Source organism: Phyllobates terribilis, unplaced genomic scaffold (assembly GCF_046119375.1).
Source record: "Phyllobates terribilis strain yellow unplaced genomic scaffold, ASM4611937v1 Scaffold_9__5_contigs__length_417890890, whole genome shotgun sequence".
NCBI classification, from domain to species: domain Eukaryota; kingdom Metazoa; phylum Chordata; class Amphibia; order Anura; family Dendrobatidae; genus Phyllobates; species Phyllobates terribilis.
Genome location: NW_027362769.1, coordinates 302,228,276 through 302,251,249, shown reverse-complemented (window position 1 = coordinate 302,251,249; position 22,974 = coordinate 302,228,276). Strand labels below are relative to the sequence as shown.

At 42.7% G+C, this 22,974-nt stretch overlaps 3 non-coding genes across 3 annotated transcripts; all 3 read right to left on the bottom strand.

Moving 5' to 3' along the window:
• Nucleotides 1–1,651: 1,651 nt before the first annotated feature.
• On the bottom strand, nucleotides 1,652–1,725 carry TRNAT-UGU (transfer RNA threonine (anticodon UGU)). Its single transcript has one exon. It is a non-coding gene; the product is annotated as a tRNA-Thr (tRNA).
• A 3,107-nt stretch (nucleotides 1,726–4,832) lies between these two features.
• TRNAT-UGU (transfer RNA threonine (anticodon UGU)) lies at nucleotides 4,833–4,906 on the bottom strand. Its single transcript has one exon. It is a non-coding gene; the product is annotated as a tRNA-Thr (tRNA).
• Nucleotides 4,907–5,737: 831 nt separating this feature from the next.
• On the bottom strand, nucleotides 5,738–5,811 carry TRNAT-UGU (transfer RNA threonine (anticodon UGU)). Its single transcript has one exon. It is a non-coding gene; the product is annotated as a tRNA-Thr (tRNA).
• Nucleotides 5,812–22,974: the final 17,163 nt, after the last annotated feature.

Below are 22,974 nucleotides of genomic sequence, written 5' to 3'. Positions count from 1 at the left end.
GTAGTATTCCATGCAAAGCATAATCTTGGAATAAGATGTCGCTCTCAGTCTTGGCAATTGAGAAACCAAGTAATTTTTGAAGAGCATTATTTAAAAGGACAATGACAAATTTGTAGAATAGTAAAAAAAAAACACTGCTGTAACTTTTTTAAAGCTTCATCCCATCTTTCTTCCTTTTTAGCACTTAGAGCAGATTCTTAATCCCACTATTGCACTATCGTAGAGATCGATGTTGTACACAATTGAAGTCCACATTTTGAGGTTTAAAAGATTTACTCGGAAAAGAAGGCAGTGCTGAGATTTGAGCTCAGGATCTTCTGTTTACAAAACAAGCGCTTTAACCAACTAAGCCACAGCACCACAAGCTGATGAGGAGGACAGGAAAGCCAGGGAGGATTTAATAACTAATCAATAATTTCAAGTGGTTAATTGAGCAAAACAACATTAAGCTTGTGTAGTATTCCATGCACAGCATAATCATGGAATAAGATGTCGCTCTCAGTCTTGTCAATTGAGTAACCAAGTAATTTTTGAAGAGCATTATTTAAAAGGACAATGACAAATTTGTAGAATAGTAAAAAAAAAAACCCTGCTGTAACTTTTTTAAAGCTTCATCCCATCTTTCTTCCTTTTTAGCACTTAGAGCAGATTCTTAATCAAACTATTGCACCATCGTAGAGATCGATGTTGTACATAATTGAAGTCCACATTTTGAGGTTTAAAAGCTTTACTCGGAAAAGAACACAGTTCTGACATTTGAACTCAGGATCTTTTGTTTACAAGACAGGCGCTTTAACCAACTAAGCCACAGCACCACAAGCTGATGAGGAGGACAGGAAAGCCAGGGAGGATTTAATAACTAATCAATAATTTCAAGTGGTTAATTGAGCAAAACAACATTAAGCTTGTGTAGTATTCCATGCAAAGCATAATCATGGAATAAGATGTCGCTCTCAGTCTTGGCAATTGAGAAACCAAGTAATTTTTGAAGAGCATTATTTAAAAGAACAATGAGAAATTTGTGGAATAGTAATAAAAAACCACTGCTGTAACTTTTTTAAAGCTTCATCCCATATTCATTCCTTTTTAGCACTTAGAGCAGATTCTTAATCCCACAATTGCACTATCGTAGAGATCGATGTTGTACACAATTGAAGTCCACATTTTAGGGTTTAAAAGCTTTACTCAGAAAAGAAGGCAGTGCTGAGATTTGAACTCAGGATCTTCTGTTTACAAAACAGGCAGTTTAACCAAATAAGCCACAGCACCACAAGCTGATGAGGAGGACAGGAAAGCCAGGGAGGATTTAATAACTAATCAATAATTTCAAGTGGTTAATTGAGCAAAACAACATTAAGCTTGTGTAGTATTCCATGCAAAGCATAATCATGGAATAAGATGTCACTCTCAGTCTTGGCAATTGAGAATCCAAGTAATTTTTGAAGAGCATTATTTAAAAGGACAATGACAAATTTGTAGAATAGTAAAAAAAAAAAACACTACTGTAACTTTTTTAAAGCTTCATCCCATCTTTCTTCCTTTTTAGCACTTAGAGCAGATTCTTAATCCCACTATTGCACTATCGTAGAGAACGATGTTGTACACATTTGAAATCCACATTTTGATGTTTAAAAGCTTTATTTGGAAGAGATGGCACTGCTGAGATTTGAACTCAGAATCTCCTGTTTACAAGACAGGTGCTTTAACCAACTAAGCCACAGCACCAAAAACTGATGAGGAGGACAGGAAAGCCAGTGAGGATTTAATCACTAATTAAAAATTTCAAGTGGTTAACTGAGCAAAACAACATTAAGCTTGAGTTCCATTCCATGCAGAGCATAATCATGGAATAAGATGTCGATCTCAGTCTTGTCAATTGAGTAACCAAGTAATTTTTGAAGAGCATTATTTAAAAGGACAATGACAAATTTGTAGAATAGTAAAAAAAAACACCCTGCTGTAACTTTTTTAAAGCTTCATCCCATTTTTCTTCCTTTTTAGCACTTAGAGCAGATTCTTAATCCCACTATTGCACTATCGTAGAGATCGATATTGTACATAATTGAAGTCCACATTTTGAGGTTTAAAAGCTTTACTCGGAAAAAAAAGCAGTTCTGACATTTGAACTCAGGATCTTCTGTTTACAATACAGACACTTTAACCAACTAAGCCACAGCACCACAAGCTGATGAGGCGGACAGGAAAGCCAGGGAGGATTTAATAACTAATCAATAATTTCAAGTGGTTAATTGAGCAAAACAACATTAAGCTTTTGTAGTATTCCATGCAAAGCATAATCATATAATAAGATGTCGCTCTCAGTCTTGGCAATTGAGAAACCAAGTAATTTTTGAAGAGCATTATTTAAAAGGACAAAGACAAATTTGTGGAATAGTAAAAAAAAACCACTGCTGTAACTTTTTTAAAGCTTCATCCCATCTTTCTTCCTTTTTAGCACTTAGAGCAGATTCTTAATCCCACAATTGCACTATCGTAGAGATCGATGTTGTACACAATTGAAGTCCACATTTTGAGGTTTAAAAGCTTTACTCGGAAAAGAAGGCAGTGCTGAGATTTGAGCTCAGGATCTTCTGTTTACAAAACAAGCGCTTTAACCAACTAAGCCAGAGCACCACAAGCTGATGAGGAGGACAGGAATGCCAGGGAGGATTTAATAACTAATCAATAATTTCAAGTGGTTAATTGAGCAAAACAACATTAAGCTTGTGTAGTATTCCATGCAAAGCATAATCTTGGAATAAGATGTCGCTCTCAGTCTTGTCAATTGAGAAACCAAGTAATTTTTGAAGAGCATTATTTAAAAGGACAATGACAAATTTGTGGAATAGTAAAAAAAAACCACTGCTGTAACTTTTTTAAAGCTTCATCCCATATTCATTCCTTTTTAGCACTTAGAGCAGATTCTTAATCCCACAATTGCACTATCGTAGAGATCGATGTTGTACACAATTGAAGTCCACATTTTTGTGTTTAAAAGCTTTACTCGGAAAAGAAGGCAGTGCTGAGATTTGAACTCAGGATCTTCTGTTTACAAAACAGGCACTTTAACCAACTAAGCCACAGCACCACAAGCTGATGAGGAGGACAGGAAAGCCAGGGAGGATTTAATAACTAATCAATAATTTCAAGTGGTTAATTGAGCAAAACAACATTAAGCTTGTGTAGTATTCCATGCAAAGCATAATCATGGAATAAGATGTCACTCTCAGTCTTGGCAATTGAGAAACCAAGTAATTTTTGAAGAGCATTATTTAAAAGGACAATGACAAATTTGTAGAATAGTAAAAAAAAAACACTGCTGTAACTTTTTTAAAGCTTCATCCCATCTTTCTTCCTTTTTAGCACTTAGAGCAGATTCTTAATCCCACTATTGCACTATCGTAGAGATCGATATTGTACATAATTGAAGTCCACATTTTGAGGTTTAAAAGCTTTACTCGGAAAAGAAAGCAGTTCTGACATTTGAACTTAGGATCTTCTGTTTACAATACAGACACTTTAACCAACTAAGCCACAGCACCACAAGCTGATGAGGCGGACAGGAAAGCCAGGGAGGATTTAATAACTAATCAATAATTTCAAGTGGTTAATTGAGCAAAACAACATTAAGCTTTTGTAGTATTCCATGCAAAGCATAATCATATAATAAGATGTCGCTCTCAGTCTTGGCAATTGAGAAACCAAGTAATTTTTGAAGAGCATTATTTAAAAGGACAAAGACAAATTTGTGGAATAGTAAAAAAAAACCACTGCTGTAACTTTTTTAAAGCTTCATCCCATCTTTCTTCCTTTTTAGCACTTAGAGCAGATTCTTAATCCCACAATTGCACTATCGTAGAGATCGATGTTGTACACAATTGAAGTCCACATTTTGAGGTTTAAAAGCTTTACTCGGAAAAGAAGGCAGTGCTGAGATTTGAGCTCAGGATCTTCTGTTTACAAAACAAGCGCTTTAACCAACTAAGCCACAGCACCACAAGCTGATGAGGAGGACAGGAAAGCCAGGGAGGATTTAATAACTAATCAATAATTTCAAGTGGTTAATTGAGCAAAACAACATTAAGCTTGTGTAGTATTCCATGCACAGCATAATCATGGAATAAGATGTCGCTCTCAGTCTTGTCAATTGAGTAACCAAGTAATTTTTGAAGAGCATTATTTAAAAGGACAATGACAAATTTGTAGAATAGTAAAAAAAAAAAACCCTGCTGTAACTTTTTTAAAGCTTCATCCCATCTTTCTTCCTTTTTAGCACTTAGAGCAGATTCTTAATCAAACTATTGCACCATCGTAGAGATCGATGTTGTACATAATTGAAGTCCACATTTTGAGGTTTAAAAGCTTTACTTGGAAAAGAACACAGTTCTGACATTTGAACTCAGGATCTTTTGTTTACAAGACAGGCGCTTTAACCAACTAAGCCACAGCACCACAAGCTGATGAGGAGGACAGGAAAGCCAGGGAGGATTTAATAACTAATCAATAATTTCAAGTGGTTAATTGAGCAAAACAACATTAAGCTTGTGTAGTATTCCATGCAAAGCATAATCATGGAATAAGATGTCGCTCTCAGTCTTGGCAATTGAGAAACCAAGTAATTTTTGAAGAGCATTATTTAAAAGAACAATGAGAAATTTGTGGAATAGTAATAAAAAACCACTGCTGTAACTTTTTTAAAGCTTCATCCCATCTTTCTTCCTTTTTAGCACTTAGAGCAGATTCTTAATCCCACTATTGCACTATCGTAGAGAACGATGTTGTACACATTTGAAATCCACATTTTGATGTTTAAAAGCTTTATTTGGAAGAGATGTCACTGCTGAGATTTGAACTCAGAATCTCCTGTTTACAAGACAGGTGCTTTAACCAACTAAGCCACAGCACCAAAAACTGATGAGGAGGACAGGAAAGCCAGTGAGGATTTAATCACTAATTAAAAATTTCAAGTGGTTAACTGAGCAAAACAACATTAAGCTTGAGTTCCATTCCATGCAGAGCATAATCATGGAATAAGATGTCGATCTCAGTCTTGTCAATTGAGTAACCAAGTAATTTTTGAAGAGCATTATTTAAAAGGACAATGACAAATTTGTAGAATAGTAAAAAAAAACCCTGCTGTAACTTTTTTAAAGCTTCATCCCATCTTTCTTCCTTTTTAGCACTTAGAGCAGATTATTAATCCCACTATTGCACTATCGTAGAGATCGATGTTGTACATAATTGAAGTCCACATTTTGAGGTTTAAAAGCTTTACTAGGAAAAGAAAGCAATTCTGACATTTGAACTCAGGATCTTCTGTTTACAAAACAGGCACTTTAACCAACTAAGCCACAGCACCACAAGCTGATGAGGAGGACAGGAAAGCCAGGGAGGAATTAATAACTAATCAATAATTTCAAGTGGTTAATTGAGCAAAACAACATTAAGCTTGTGTAGTATTCCATGCAAAGCATAATCATGGAATAAGATGTCGCTCTCAGTCTTGGCATTGAGAAACCAAGTAATTTTTGAAGAGCATTATTTAAAAGGACAATGAGAAATTTGTGGAATAGTAAAAAAATACACTGCTGTAACTTTTTTAAAGCTTCATCCCATATTTATTGCTTTTTAGCACTTAAAGCAGATTCTTAATCCCACTATTGCACTATCGTAGAGATCGATGTTGTACACAATTGAAATCCACATTTTGATGTTTAAAAGCTTTATTTGGAACGGATGGCACTGCTGAGATTTGAACTCAGAATCTCCTGTTTACAAGACAGGTGCTTTAACCAACTATGCCACAGCACCACAAGGTGATGAGGAGGACAGGAAAGCCAGGGAGGATTTAATCACTAATTAAAAATTTCAAGTGGTTAACTGAGCAAAACAACATTAAGCTTGACTTCCATTCCATGCAGAGCATAATCATGGAATAAGATGTCGCTCTCAGTCTTGGCAATTGAGAAACCAAGTAATTTTTGAAGAGCATTATTTAAAAGGACATTGAGAAATTTGTGGAATAGTAAAAAAAAACCACTGCTGTAACTTTTTTAAAGCTTCATCCCATATTTATTCCTTTTTAGCACTTAGAGCACATTCTTAATCCCACAATTGCACTATCGTAGAGATTGATGTTGTACACAATTGAAGTCCACATTTTTGGGTTTAAAAGCTTTACTCGGAAAAGAAGGCAGTGCTGAGATTTGAACTCAGGATCTTCTGTTTACAAAACAGGCACTTTAACCAACCAAGCCACAGCACCACAAGCTGATGAGGAGGACAGGAAAGCCAGGGAGGATTTAATAACTAATCAATAATTTCAAGTGGTTAATTGAGCAAAACAACATTAAGCTTGTGTAGTATTCCATGCAAAGCATAATCATGGAATAAGATGTCACTCTCAGTCTTGGCAATTGAGAAACCAAGTAATTTTTGAAGAGCATTATTTAAAAGGACAATGACAAATTTGTAGAATAGTAAAAAAAAAAACACTGCTGTAACTTTTTTAAAGCTTCATCCCATCTTTCTTCCTTTTTAGCACTTAGAGCAGATTCTTAATCCCACTATTGCACTATCGTAGAGATAGATGTTGTACACAATTGAAGTCCACATTTTGAGGTTTAAAAGCATTACTCGGAAAAGAAGGCAGTGCTGAGATTTGAGCTCAGGATCTTCTGTTTACAAAACAAGCGCTTTAACCAACTAAGCCACAGCACCACAAGCTGATGAGAAGGACAGGAAAGCCAGGGAGGATTTAATAACTAATCAATAATTTCAAGTGGTTAATTGAGCAAAACAACATTAAGCTTGTGTAGTATTCCATGCAAAGCATAATCATGGAATAAGATGTCGCTCTCAGTCTTGGCAATTGAGAAACCAAGTAATTTTTGAAGAGCATTATTTAAAAGGACAATGAGAAATTTGTGGAATAGTAAAAAAAAACACTGCTGTAACTTTTTTAAAGCTTCATCCCATCTTTCTTCCTTTTTAGCACTTAGAGCAGATTCTTAATCCCACTATTGCACTATCGTAGAGATCGATATTGTACACAATTGAAATCCACATTTTGATGTTTAAAAGATTTATTTGGAACAGATGGCACTGCTGAGATTTGATCTCAGAATTAGAGATGAGCGTTGTTCTACTCGAACTGTTCGCCAATCTCAAATTCAAGCTGTTTTGGGCGGTGTTCAAGCCGTTCGGCGAACACGAACAATTTGAGAAAAATTCGGCTGTTCGAGGTTATGTTCGATAACTGTTCGTGCACCAAAATCATAACTGGATTTTTTCTCAGTAATGATGAAAATTAATGTTAATGCGCAGTTTGAGTGTACAGCGGGGCGGGGGGGAGGGGCAGGGGATGGATCTCTGCAGGAACAATGAAGATCTCCATTTTTTTTTCTCTTTCCCGCATTTGCAGTGGGCAGGTGCAATCTGTCAGCCTATCAGCAGCGCACACACGGAGCGAAGTGCTTTTTTTCACACAAGCAAGGGCATGTGTGATTGGCAGTGTATGTCACATGTCCTTGCCCTATAAGACCAAGCCATTTTCCCCGTCGCCACCATTTTCTCACTGCTGCAGCTGCGTGTTAGACGGCATCGCTGTTGCTGTGTGCGCTATACCTTGTTAATTTCAAGCCAATTTTCGCACAAATATACAGATAGCTTGGGAGTAGGGAATAGTTGTGATTGCAGTCCTTTTAAGGACTAGGTTACAGCATTTCCTACGACTTTTATCAGGCAGGTCTGTGCTCTTAAATAGATAGATTGTGGGAGTAAAGACTAATTGTAATTGGAGTCCTTTTCAGGACTAGGTTACATCAGTTCCTATCAGTTTTTGCCAGGCAGGTCTGTGCCAGTGCTGTGCAAGTTTTTTTCACAGCATTTGGCTGAATCTAGCAAAGCTAATCCTTTTTGGCCTATTGCAGAGTGTGTTAGTCAGTGGAGTAGCCTATCTGTGTTGCAAGATATACCACCTGTGTATAGAATACCAATTTTTTTACTGCACCTAGTGAAGTAAAATCTTTTGGGCATAGCATCATTCTATTAGTCCATCTATACTGACCTCCATCAGGTTGCAAACTGAATATAATTTTTTTCTGCATCTAGCTCTGAAAAAATATTTGGGCTTCTAGCAGTGTGTGGGACTTGGTCTATTAGTCCTTCTATACTGACCTCCAGCAGGTTGCAAATTGAATATAATTTTTTTCTGCATCTAGCTCTGAAAAAATATTTGGGCTTCTAGCAGTGTGTGGGACTTGGTCTATTAGTCCATCTATACTGACCTCCATCAGGTTGCAAATTAAAAATAATTTTTTTCTGCATCTAGCTCTGAAAAAATATTTGGGCTTCTAGCAGTGTGTGGGACTTGGTCTATTAGCCCATCTATACTGACCTCCATCAGGTTGCAAATTAAAAATAATTTTTTTCTTCATTTATCTCTGAAAAAATATTTGGGCTTCTAGCAGCGTGTGGGACTTGTTCTATTAGTGCATCTATACTGACCTCCATCAGGTTGCAAATTAAAAATAATTTTTTTCTGCATCTAGCTCTGAAAAAATATTTGGGCTTCTAGCAGTGTGTGGGACTTGGTCTATTAGTCCATCTATACTGACCTCCATCAGGTTGCAAATTAAAAATAATTTTTTTCTGCATCTAGCTCTGAAAAAATATTTGGGCTTCTAGCAGTGTGTGGGACTTGGTCTATTAGTCCATCTATACTGACCTCCATCAGGTTGCAAATTAAAAATAATTTTTTTCTTCATTTATCTCTGAAAAAATATTTGGGCTTCTAGCAGCGTGTGGGACTTGTTCTATTAGTCCATCTATACTGACCTCCATCAGGTTGCAAATTAAAAATAATTTTTTTCTGCATCTAGCTCTGAAAAAATATTTGGGCTTCTAGCAGTGTGTGGGACTTGGTCTATTAGTCCATCTATACTGACCTCCATCAGGTTGCAAATTAAAAATAATTTTTTTCTGCATCTAGCTCTGAAAAAATATTTGGGCTTCTAGCAGTGTGTGGGACTTGGTCTATTAGTCCATCTATACTGACCTCCATCAGGTTGCAAATTAAAAATAATTTTTTTCTGCATCTAGCTCTGAAAAAATATTTGGGCTTCTAGCGGTGTGTGGGACTTGGTCTATTAGTCCATCTATACTGACCTCCATCAGGTTGCAAATTAAAAATAATTTTTTTCTGCATCTAGCTCTGAAAAAATATTTGGGCTTCTAGCAGTGTGTGGGACTTGGTCTATTAGTCCATCTATACTGACCTCCATCAGGTTGCAAATTGAATAAAAAAATTTTCTGCATCTAGCTCTGAAAAAATATTTGGGCTTCTAGCGGTGTGTGGGACTTGGTCTATTAGTCCATCTATACTGACCTCCATCAGGTTGCAAATTAAAAATAATTTTTTTCTGCATCTAACCCAGCCAATAGTTTTGGCCTAATACCACAGTTTGGCCACTCAGCTCTGCTCGGTTACCATCCATTGTTTTTTTGTGCAAACAACTCCAGAGTTGTGAATTAGTTAACCACCAAAATGAGTGGAAAAAGGCCTGCTGCTGGTGGAAAGGGGAATAGGCGTGTTGGGAAGGGGAAAAAAGGTTGTGTCCGTGGGGTAGGTGCAGAAGAAAGACCATCTTCCAGCCAAACTAAAATGTCTACTTCTTTTAGCGGACAATGTGATAAGATCCCTTTCTTACGGCCACGCCAATCGCTACAAATTCCAGATGAGGCACAAAAACAGCAGGTGCTTCAACGGATATCAAGTGCTCCTTTAAGTGGGCTCTCCTCCACATCAACTTCAACATCACAAATACTCCAGTCCTCAAAGGTGTCACCCAAATCGCACTTGCTTCCTCACAGCTCCCAAATCTCCAGCTGCCCGTCTGAGTATGAGGTAGAACAGATGGTTGAGTCTGCAGAGCTGTTTACTCATACTATAGCCTGGGAATCAGAGGTCGACTCCAGCGCTTCTGTGAATCCAGACGAGGAAATGATCTGCACTGATGCCCAGAATCTTTATGAGTCGGATCCAGGACCAGACGCAGAAGGTTCTGACCATAATGTAGACCCTCATTCCCAAACTGTAACTCCTGTTGGTGGAGACAATGAGGAAGACGATGATAAGACTCAAATACCTGATTGGAGCGACAACTTTAGTTTTTTGTCAGGGCAGGAACAGGTTGGCTCTGAGGACGACGGGTGTGATAACGCACAGGGTGATGATGATGAGGTCGGAGATCCCACTTACTGTCAACCCACAGTCAGCCAAGAGATGAGGTCAGCAGAGGAGGTGGAGGAAGATGCTAGTGACGACGAGGTCAGGTTGCGCCTTCCTGGACAGAGACGTAGTACTGGAAGCACGTCAACAACTGCATCCTCAAACACAACTCTGCCTCTCACCACAAGTCGTGGTGGCTCTTCAGGTCGCATGGGTGCTAAGCCTTGCATAGCCTGGGCATTTTTTCAGATCGATAAAGATGACCCAACTCGTGTTATCTGTAACATTTGTCAGCAAAAGCTAAGTAGAGGCCAAAAAATACATAGTTTGAGTACTTCATGCATGAACCGGCACATGGACATGAAGCATAAGTTGCAGTGGGAAGCTCAGTGTGCTACAATGCGGTCTAGCCGGCCGGGCCAACCACCGTCTGCCATATCTTGTGCATCCGCGGCCTCTTCTTCCTCTGTGACTGGGGGGACAGCAGTCACACCTGTTTTGGGGCGCAGACCTGCCACCTCTTTACCCGCAACAACCAGCGTGATTGGCAGGTCATCATTTTCTTTGGAGGTGGTAACACCAGCTGGTCTTGAGCGCTGTCCGACATCGATAGCACCACCTTTGGATCAAGGCAACCTAACATGTCCGCCTGCATTTTCCTCACAGACCGGCAGTTTGCCGGGGACACCCTTATCAACCCCGTCTAAGCACAATAGCCAGCCCTCGGTCCCTCAGATGTGGACAAGTAAAAGACCATTTCCTCCTAGCCATGAGAAAGCTAAGAGGTTGAATTTCACCATCTGCAAGCTCTTGGCTACAGAAATGCTGCCTTTCCGCCTGGTGGACACAGAGGATTTTCGAGACCTTATGTCCGTCGCAGTGCCCCAGTACCAGATGCCCAGTCGGCACTACTTCTCAAAGAAAGGTGTGCCTGCGCTCCACCAGCATGTCGCACACAACATCACCGCTTCTTTGAGAAACTCTGTGTGTGACAGGGTGCATTTCACCACAGACACTTGGACGAGTAGGCATGGACAGGGGCGTTACATGTCGCTGACTGGGCACTGGGTAACTATGGTGACAGCAGGACAAGGGGCTGCTGTCCAAGTCTTGCCGTCCCCACGAGTTGTGCGTCAATCCTCTTTATGTCAAAGTTCCTCCACTGCTTCTGCCTCCTCAACCTCCTCTCGGTCTTCCACCTGCACCCAAAGCCTGTCTGGTCATGCCACAAGCTTTCTAACTGCGCAGAAGGGATCCTGCACACCTCCTTACTATGCTGGCAGTAGGGCTCAACGTCATCAGGCGGTTTTTACATTGAAATGTCTGGGAAATGTGAGTCACACAGCTGAGGAGTTGTGGTCAGCTCTGGAGAACCAATTTCATGAATGGTTGTCTCCACTGGACCTGAAACCAGGGAAGGCCGTGTGCGACAATGCTGCAAACCTGGGTGCGGCCCTTCGCCGGGGCAATGTCACACACGTGCCTTGTATGGCTCACGTGTTGAACCTGGTTGTCCAGCAATTTTTAGCCCACTATCCCAGACTAGATGGCCTTCTGCAGAGGGCACGGTCGCTGTGTGCTCACTTCCGCCGTTCGCATCCCGCAGCTCAGCGACTTACATCTCTACAGAAGTCGTTGGGCCTGCCACTTCACCGGCTAAAATGCGATGTGCCTACCCAGTGGAATTCAACTCTGCACATGTTGCAGCGACTGTGGCAGCACCGACAAGCCCTGGTGCAATACGTTCTGACGTATAGCCTGGGCCAACGAGATTCAGAGGTGGGGCAAATCACGCTGGAGGAGTGGTCTCAGATCAGGGACCTATGCACCCTTCTGCACAGTTTTGAAATGGCGACAAAGATGTTTAGTGCTGACGATGCCATTATCAGCATGACTATTCCGGTGATTTACATGCTGGAGCACATGTTAAACAGAATTCGGAGTCAGGTGGTGGCACAAGAGGAGGTGGAGGAAGTAGAGGAGGTGGAGTTGTATGCGGAAGGGCTAACATCTGCAAGGTCCAGACGGTCGGCAGCACCAAGGCGGCAGGCATGTGAGGGTGGGGGAGATGGTTTAACCAGGGCGCATGGTAGCAGCCAAACTAGTGAGGAAGGTGCAGGAGCCCAGGAAGAAGTGGAGGACGAACTGATGGAAGACTCATCAGATGAGGGAGACCTTGATCACATTTCTGTTGTGCGAGGTTGGGGGGAGAGGACAGAGGAAGGAAGCATGATTGTTACCTCGCCACCAACACAACAGGGACTTGGTGCTCCTGGATGCGCAACACACATGAGTGCCTTCTTGCTGCACTACCTGCAACATGACCCTCGAATTGTGAGAATTAGAAATAATCCTGACTACTGGGTTGCCACACTGTTAGATCCCCGGTACAAAAGTAAATTTGCAGAAATTATTCCTGCCATAGAAAGGGATGCACGCATGCAGGAGTATCAGCAGAGACTGTTGCAGAATCTTACATGTGCTTTTCCACAAAATACCAGTGGTGCACGTAGTGAATCTCACAGTTCCAACTTGCCAACCGTGGGACCGTCAAGTGTTCAGCACTCAAACCGTAACAGAACCACAGTATCTGCTGGTAACATCAATTTTGCGGAATCATTTCACCACTTTTTTAGCCCATCCTTTGCAAGGCCACAGGAGACAAGAAGTCTGACACATAGTCAACGCCTAGAGACGATGGTACAGGAGTATCTCCAAGTAAACATTGAAGCCACGACTGTGTCACTGGACCCTTGCTCTTTTTGGGCTTCCAATCTGGATAAATGGCCGGAGCTAGCCACTTACGCCTTGGAGATCTTGTCATGCCCCGCAGCCAGCGTTCTGTCTGAACGTGTGTTCAGCGCTGCTGGTGGTGTGCTGACAGATAAGCGCACGCGGCTCTCCACTGATAATGTAGACAGACTCACGTTCATAAAGATGAACAGATCATGGATCCGAAACGACTTTTCTACCCCTGTGTCATCCTGGGGAGAGTAAAAGCTTGATGATTGGTTAAAATCACCCTACCAACCGTTTTAAGCTTTCAAATTACTAATCATGTTTATCTGTATCTTGACTGGAAAATAATTTGGGCTTTGTAGCAGTGTGCAGCACTGATCCTATTAGGCCATCTATAATAAGCTTCACCAGATTTAAAATTAAAAATAATTTTTAGCTGCATCTAGCCCGGAAAATAATTTTGGGGCTCCGAGATGCGCAAGACACATAAGTGCCTTCTTGCTGCACTACCTGCAGCATGACCCTCATATTGTCAGAATTCGAAGTAATCATGACTACTGGGTTGCCACACTCTTAGATCCCCCAAACTTTTCGATCAACCTTTTCATTTTAATAAAGACCAAAAAAATGGTCATTTTTGAAATTATAAGCATTAGCAGGTTGTTAGAAACTGAAATCAAACAGTTTTCAACTCAAAACTTTATTCTAGGTGATGTTACATTTTCACATAGGACCCCTTGTTCGAAAGGAGCTTCTGAACTCTCTCGTCCATTGAATTTGTCAGGTTTTGGATGGTTTCTGCTTCAATTGTTTTGCATGAGGACAGAATACCCTCCCAGAGCTGTTGCTTAGATGTGAACTGCCTCCCGCCATCATAGACACTCCTTTTAATGATGCTCCAAAGGTTCTGAATGGGGTAGAGGTCAGGGGAGCATGGGGGTCACACCATAAGTTTGTCCCCTTTTATGCCCATATCAGCCAGAGATGCAGATGTTTTATGTGCAGCATGAGATGGTGCATTATCATGCAGAAAAATGATCTTGCTGTGAAATACACGGTTCTTCTTCTTGAACCATGGCAGGAAGTGCTGTTTGAGAAAATCCACATACATTATGGAGTTCATCTTTAGCGCCTTCAGGGATCCTAAAGGGGCCGACAATCTCTCTCCCCATGATTCCAGCCCAAAACATTACTCCACCTCCTCCTTGTTGGCGCTGTAGCCGTGTTTGCGTGGGGTGTCCATCAACCAGCCATCCTCCACTCCATTCATCTGGACCATCGAGCGCAGCACGGCACTCATCCGTGAACAAAACAGTTTTGAAATCAGTCTTCATGTAATGTTTGGCCCACTGGAGCCGTTTCTGCTTGTGTGAAGTGGATAGAGGAGGTCGACAGGATGGCGTATGCACAGCTGCAAACCTCTGAAGGACCCTGCATCTTGTTGTTCGGGGGACGTTGGAGGCACAAGCAGCTTCAAAAACTTGTCTGCTGCTATGACAAGGCTTTTTTGCCGCTGCTCTTTCAACCTGACGTAATTGCCTGTAGGAAAGAGTCCTCAATTTGCCCTTATCAGCACGCACACGTGTGTACTGTGAATCAGCTACATACTTCTTGATTGCCAAGACACTTCATCCTGATCATCGCACAATGTTGATTGTAGTCATGCCTTGACCTAAACACTCCACAATTTGTTGCTTCTCAGCAGCCGACACATCCTTTTTCTTTCCCATTTTGGCAGAAAATGTAGGCTGCTTAATAATGTAAGAGAGCCTTCTTAAGTAGTCTTGCCTTTATTGGACACACCTGCCAAACTAATTAGCACAGGTGTCTGCAATTGCTTACAGTGATATAAAGAGCCCTGACACACATCACCATCAATGAGTTTAACTGACAAACAAACAAATTCTTCCCTTATCACTCCTAAACACTTTTTGCATAATAATTTGGAACGCGGTGTACATGTGCTTTTCCACAAAACACCAGTGGTTCACGTAGTGAATCTTACAGTTCTAACTTGCCAACCGTGGTCTGTATGGAATTGTTCAATAAAGGGCCCAAAATTAAGATAACATAGATGGGAGAGGTCTCTATGAATAGGAATTCCTAAGTATTTGATACCCTGTGAGGGCCAGGCAAAGGGAAAGTTGGACTGGATGGAATCCTATATGGATTTAGGGAGGGAGATATTGAGGGCCTCAGACTTCGCTGCATTGATTTTAAAATTTTACCATGTAACAAAGTGATCTATTTCAGCCATAACAGCAGGGATGGATATATGTGATTGAGTGATATATACTAGGACATCATCAGCAAATAGAGAGCACTTGTACTCGGTGCCTCCCACCTCAATCCACCTAATATTGGGGTTATGGCGAATTGATGAGAGCAGGTGCTCCGTCACTAGGATGTATAAGAGAGGGGACAGAGGACATCCCTGCCTTGTCCCATTGGTGATTGTGAAAGGTGATGAAAATGTTCTGACGCACCCCCTGGGCCTTGGGACACCCGGAGCCGGACCCTTTTTGGTGGATGCTGGTGGTTGTAGTCTTCGTGGCGGCGATCCGGTTCCGTGGCTCAGGGCGGTCAAACCAGTGGCGGAACTATTTATGTGGTTTTGATGTTTAAATGTCCGACTACGCCACCCGTGGATTGCGGTCAGAGTGAACCGCCGCTACAGGGCAGACCGCTAAGGCTGGTGTTGTGGGTGCAGCAGAGCGTAGCATAACTCCCCACGGGAGGAGTATAGCCTCAGGGCAGTGTATGCGGAGGATGGGGGTGATGGTGCAGGGCAGCAGCAGTAACGACACGGAGTCAGTGATGCAGTTCAGGGCCTTTACTCACAGTTCTTATTATCCAGACCACGTCTGCAGGTAACGGCTGCCCACGTCGTACTGTGCTCACCAGGTGAGGGGCTCAGACAACTCCCAGATAACTTTGGAGCGCTTCACAGGACCCCCTTTGTGTGTCCTTTGTCTGGCCTTTCTTACCAACACTTCTGTCCGGCTGCCTCGGGCCTCCTCTTGGTAAACTTGGCGCCAGTTTCCCTGACCCTATGTGGTGCCTTCCTAGCGGGTGGAGCAAGGGGCTGCGCCACATAAAATGTCAGAGCCTCCGGTTTCTAGCTGAGGGTCGTTTCCTGCCTCCACTAGTTCGGGGACTGGTCTCCCCCTTTGGCCTGACCCCTCCACGCAGGTGGATTCGGGCGTGCGGTGGCGACTCGCCCGTCCGCACCCCTGGGATCCCTTCATTCCTCGTTCCTGGAGCCTTCTCCGCTCCTCTTCCTTCCTTCTCCCTCTTGCAGGCCTGGGCCTCTGTTACTAGGCCCGCCTCCGGAGCAGAGCTCATGCAGAGCCCCTGCTCCCTGCCACTTCTGCTCAGACTTCTCTGCACTGAACTAAGATGGTGCCCACCTTTTATACTCCCTTCTCAATGCACCCAGGAACTGCTTCCTCCCTGCTCCTGCACTGCAGGGTTCCCCTTCCTCAGTGTTCCCTCCCCCCACTCCAGCCAGGGACAGGGACTGTCGTGCCCATCTCAGGGGCATATTGGTCGCCCTGCCCCACGGCAATGTGGTGTAATGCATGCAGGTGTCGGGTCCTGATCCACACTCCATCCTTATCTGAGAGTGAGATATCACACCTCTGGGTGAGGTGCAATACGTCTGTAGCAACCGAGCCCTCGGTGCTACAGTTCCATTTATCTTCAGCCTAGGTGACGTATTGTGATACAGGGCCGTGATTTTGGCTATAAAAGGGTCCCCTAGACCCCTACCCCAAGCTTTTTAAGAGAACCATATATGGCGTGCCAGGAGACTCTATGGAATGCTTTCTCAGCATCCAACGAGAGTATCTACTTACAAATTTTTAACTGCATCTAGCCCAGGAAATACTTTGTGCCTAGTAGCAGTGTCTGCTAGTCAGCGGATTATCCCGGCTGTTAAGCAAGCTACACCACCTGTAGTTTGGACACTTAATTTTTTCAAAGGAAATGCTTCGGGACCACGGGATACTTAGTGAAGAGCATCAGGAGGCACCCCAAGGCATAGGGGCTGGGACTGGCACTAGGATGCCTTGCGGTGGACAGCCGAGCTCGATCCTTATAAAAGCTTTTTAACTGCAGCAGCTTTAGTGGACGCTACTGGAGCTGGAATTACGCGGCTGCTGGCATGAGACTTGCCCTCCAATAGATCCTTGTAAATGGATTTAAAGTGTATTCATTCAAATTAGAGGGACAATTTAAATTAAAAAGCTTAGAGCTGCCTCCACCACAGGGGGGCTCTCTCGACCCACCAGCGGACAGGCACCAGTATTGGGAGAGGGGGGCTGGCCGTCAGGGTTCACCGCGGCTCTGGCACAAACCCGGCGACACGGAGGTGGCACGGGCAGGAGAGGACTGGCCGTCTCGGCTTCTCACTTTATGGATTTTAGAAAGGCATGACATGCCTATATCTGTGTCTCCCCCTCCTTTTACTCCTCCACCTCTTTTCTTTTCGCATGACTATATGTACTTGTCACTTTTCCATGTGTTAGTTGTGTCTTCTGAGCAGTTTGTCAGCTTTTGGACACCTTTGAAGGTGTTTTCTATGTGTTTCTATGTGTTTTTGTTTGCCTGCCATTGGTTTTAACGGTGTTCGAAGGTGTTCGACGAACAGTTCGACGAACTGTTCGGCGAACACACGGGTGTTCGACGAACCGAACCGAACTCGAACACTACGGGGGTGGCTCAACACTACTAATCAATAATTTCAAGTGGTTAATTGAGCAAAACAACATTAAGCTTGTGTAGTATTCCTTGCAAAGCATAATCATGGAATAAGATGTCACTCTCAGTCTTGGCAATTGAGAAACCAAGTAATTTTTGAAGAGCATTATTTAAAAGGACAATGACAAATTTGTAGAATAGTAAAAAAAAAAACACTGCTGTAACTTTTTTAAAGCTTCATCCCATCTTTCTTCCCTTTTAGCACTTAGAGCAGATTCTTAATCCCACTATTGCACTATCGTAGAGATCGATGTTATACACAATTGAAGTCCACATTTTGAGGTTTAAAAGCTTTACTCGGAAAAGAACGCAGTTCTGACATTTGAACTCAGGATCTTCTGTTTACAAGACAAGCGCTTTAACCAACTAAGCCACAGCACCACAAGCTGATGAGGAGGACAGGAAAGCCAGTGAGGATTTAATCACTAATTAAAAATTTCAAGTGGTTAACTGAGCAAAACAACATTAAGCTTGAGTAGTATTCCATGCAAAGCATAATCATGGAATAAGATGTCGCTCTAAGTCTTGGCACTTGAGAAACCAAGTAATTTTTGAAGAGCATTATTTAAAAGGACAATGAGAAATTTGTAGAATAGTTAAAAAAAAGACTGCTGTAACTTTTTTAAATGTTCATCCCGTCTTTCTTCCTTTTAAGCACTTAGAGCAGATTCTTAATCCCACTATTGCACTATCGTAGAGATCGATGTTGTACACAATTGAAGTCAGCATTTTGAGGTTTAAAAGCTTTACTCGGAAAAGAAGGCAGTGCTGAGATTTGAGCTCAGGATCTTCTGTTTACAAGACAGGTGCTTTAACCAACTAAGCCACAGCACCACAAGCTGATGAGGAAGACAGGATAGCCAGGAAGGATTTAATAACTAATCAATAATTTCAAGTGGTTAACTGAGCAAAACAACAATAAGCTTGTGTAGTATTCCATGCAAAGCATAATCTTGGAATAAGATGTCGCTCTCAGTCTTGGCAATTGAGAAACCAAGTAATTTTTGAAGAGCATTATTTAAAAGGACAATGAGAAATTTGTGGAATAGTAAAAAAAAAACACTGCTGTAACTTTTTTAAAGCTTCATCCCATATTTCTTCCTTTTTCGCACTTAGAGCAGATTCTTAATCCCACTATTGCACTATCGTAGAGATCGATGTTGTACACAATTGAAGTCAGCATTTTGAGGTTTAAAAGCTTTACTCGGAAAAGAAGGCAGTGCTGATATTTGAACTCAGGATCTCCTGTTTACAACACAGGCGCTTTAACTAACTAAGCCACAGCACCACAAGCTGATGAAGAGGACAGGAAAGCCAGTGATGATTTAATCACTAATTAAAAATTTCAAGCGTCTAACTGAGCAAAACAACATTAAGCTTGAGTAGTATTCCATGCAAAGCATAATCATGGAATAAGATGTCGCTCTCAGTCTTGACAATTGAGAAACCAAGTAATTTTTGAAGAGCATTATTTAAAAGGACAATGAGAAATTTGTAGAATAGTAAAAAAAAAAACACTGCTGTAACTTTTTTAAAGGTTCATCCCGTCTTTCTTCCTTTTTAGCACTTAGAGCAGATTCTTAATCCCACTATTGCACTTTCGTAGAGATCGATGTTGTACACAATTGAAGTCAGCATTTTGAAGTTTAAAGTTTTACTCGGAAAAGAAGGCAGTGCTGAGATTTGAGCTCAGGATCTTCTGTTTACAAGACAGGCGCTTTAACCAACTAAGCCACAGCACCACAAGCTGATGAGGAGGACAGGGAAGCCAGGGAGGATTTAATAACTAATCAATAATATCAAGTGGTTAACTGAGCAAAACAACATTAAGCTTGTGTAGTATCCATGCAAAGCATAATCATGGAATAAGATGTCACTCTCAGTCTTGGCAATTGAGAAACCAAGTAATTTTTGAAGAGCATTATTTAAAAGGACAATGAGAAATTTGTGGAATAGTAAAAAAAAACACTGCTGTAACTTTTTTAAAGCTTCATTCCATATTTCTTCCTTTTTAGCGCTTATAGCAGATTCTTAATCCCACTATCGTAGAAATCGATGTTATACACAATTGAAATCCACATTTTAAGGTTTAGAAGCTTTACTAGGAAAAGAAGGCAGTGGTGAGAATAGAACTCAGGATCTCCTGTTTACAAGACAGTCACTTTAACCAACTAAGCCACAGCACCACAAGCTGATGAGTTGGGCAGGAAAGCCAGTGACGTTTTAATCACTAATTAAAAATTTCAAGCGTTTAACTGAGCAAAACAACATAAAGCTTGAGTTCCATTCCATGCAGAGCATAATCATGGAATAAGATGTCGCTCTCAGTCTTGGCAATTGAGAAACCAAGTAATTTTTGAAGAGCATTATTTAAAAGGACAATGAGAAATTTGTGGAATAGTAAAAAAAAATCACTGCTGTAACTTTTTTAAAGCTTCATCCCATATTTCTTCCTTTTTAGCACTTAGAGCAGATTGTTAATCCCACTATTGCACTATCGTAGAGATCGATGTTGTACACAATTGAAGTCAGCATTTTGAGGTTTAAAAGCTTTACTCGGAAAAAAAGGCAGTGCTGAGATTTGAGCTCTGTATCTTTTGTTTACAAGACAGGTGTTTTAACCAACTAAGCCACAGCACCACAAGCTGATGAGGAGGACAGGAAAGCCAGGGAGGATTTAATAACTAATCAATAATTTTAAGTGGTTAACTGAGCAAAACAACATTAAGCTTGTGTAGTATTCCATGCAAAGCATTATCATGGAATAAGATGTCGCTCTCAGTCTTGGCAATTGAGAAACCAAGTAATTTTTGAAGAGCATTATTTAAAAGGACAATGAGAAATTTGTGGAATAGTAAAAAAAAATCACTGCTGTAACTTTTTTAAAGCTTCATCCCATATTTCTTCCTTTTTAGCACTTAGAGCAGATTCTTAATCCCACTATTGCACTTTCGTAGAGATCGATGTTGTACACAATTGAAGTCAGCATTTTGAGGTTTAAAAGCTTTACTCGGAAAAGAAGGCAGTGCTGAGTAGTGTTGAGCCACCCCCGTAGTGTTCGAGTTCGGTTCGGTTCGTCGAACACCCGTGTGTTCGTCGAACTGTTCGTCGAACACCTTCGAACACCGTTAAAACCAATGGCAGGCAAGCAAAAACACATAGAAACACATAGAAAACACCTTCAAAGGTGTCCAAAAGCTGACAAACTGCTCAAAAGACACAACTAACACATAGAAAAGTGACAAGTACATAGAGTCATGCGAAAAGAAAAGAGGTGGAGGAGTAAAAGGAGGGGGAGACACAGATATAGGCATGTCATGCCCTTCTAAAGTCCAAAAAGTGAGAAGCCGACACGCTCAGTCCGCTCCTGCTCCTGCCCGTGCCACCTCCGCGTCGCCGGGTTTGTGCCAGAGCCGCGGTGAACCCTGACGGCCAGCCCCCCTCTCCCAATACTGGTGCCTGTCCGCTGGTGGGTCGAGCGAGCCCCCCTGTGGTGGAGGCAGCTCTAAGCTTTTTAATTTAAATTGTCTCTCTAATTTGAATGAATACACTTTAAATCCATTTACAAGGATCTATTGGAGGGCAAGTCTCATGCCAGCAGCCGCGTAATTCCAGCTCCAGTAGCGTCCACTAAAGCTGCTGCAGTTAAAAAGCTTTTATAAGGATCGAGCTCGGCTGTCCACCGCAAGGCATCCTACTGCCAGTCCCAGCCCCTATGCCTTGGGGTGCCTCCTGATGCTCTTCACTGAGTATCCCGTGGTCCCGAAGCATTTCCTTTGAAAAAATTAAGTGTCCAAACTACAGGTGGTGTAGCTTGCTTAACAGCCGGGATAATCCGCTGACTAGCAGACACTGCTACTAGGCACAAAGTATTTCCTGTGCTAGATGCAGTTAAAAATTTGTAATTAGATACTCTCGTTGGATGCTGAGAAAGCATTCCATAGAGTATCCTGGCACGACATATATGATTCTCTTAAAAAGCTTGGGTTAGGGGTCTATGGGACCCTTTTATAGCCAAAATCACGGCCCTGTATTGCAATACGTCACCTAGGCTGAAGATAAATGGAACTGTTGCACCCTGAGGGCTCGGTTGCTACAGAGGTATTGCACCTCACCCAGAGGTGTGATATCTCACTCTCAGGTAAGGATGTAGGGTGGATCAGGACCCGAAACCTGCATGCATTACACCACATTGCCGTGGGGCAGGGCGAAAAATATGCCCCTGAGATGGGCACGACAGTCCCTGTCCCTGGCTGGAGTGGGGGGAGGGAACACTGAGGAAGGGGAACCCTGTAGTGCAGGAGGAGGGAGGAAGCAGTTCCTGGGTGCATTGAGAAGGGAGTATAAAAGGTGGGCACCATCTTAGTTCAGTGCAGAGAAGTCTGAGCAGAAGTGGCAGGGAGCAGGGGCTCTGCATGAGCTCTGCTCCGGAGGCGGGCCTAGTAACAGAGGCCCAGGCCTGGAAGAGGGAGAAGGAAGGAAGAGGAGCGGAGAAGGCTCCAGGAACGAGGAACGAAGGGATCCCAGGGGTGCGGACGGGCGAGTCGCCACCGCACGCCCGAATCCACCTGCGTGGAGGGGTCAGGCCAAAGGGGGAGACCGGTCCCCGAAACTAGTGGAGGCAGGAAACGACCCTCAGCTAGAAACAGGAGGCTGTGACATTTTATGTGGCGCAGCCCCTCGCTACACCCGCTAGGAAGGCACCACATAGGGTCAGGGAAACTGGCGCCAAGTTTACCAAGAGGAGGCCCGAGGCAGCCGGACAGAAGGGTTGGTAAGAAAGGCCAGACAAAGGAGACACAAAGGGGGTCCTGTGAAGCGCTCCAAAGTTATCTGGGAGTTGTCTGAGCCCCTCACCTGGTGAGCACAGTACGACGTGGGCAGCCGTTACCTGCAGACGTGGTCTGGATAATAAGAACTGTGAGTAAAGGTCCTGGACTGCATCACTGACTCCGTGTCGTTACTGCTGCTGCCCTGCACCATCACCCCCATCCTCCGCATACACTGCCCTGAGGCTATACTCCTCCCGTGGGGAGTTATGCTACGCTCTGCTGCACCCACAACACCAGCCTCAGCGGTCTGTCCTGGAGTGGCGGTTCACTCTGACCGCAATCCACGGGTGGCGTAGTCGTACATTTAAACATCAAAACCACAAAAATAGTTCCGCCACTGGTTTGACCGCCCTGAGCCACGGAACCGGGTCGCCGCCACGGAGACTACAACCACCAGCATCCACCAAAAAG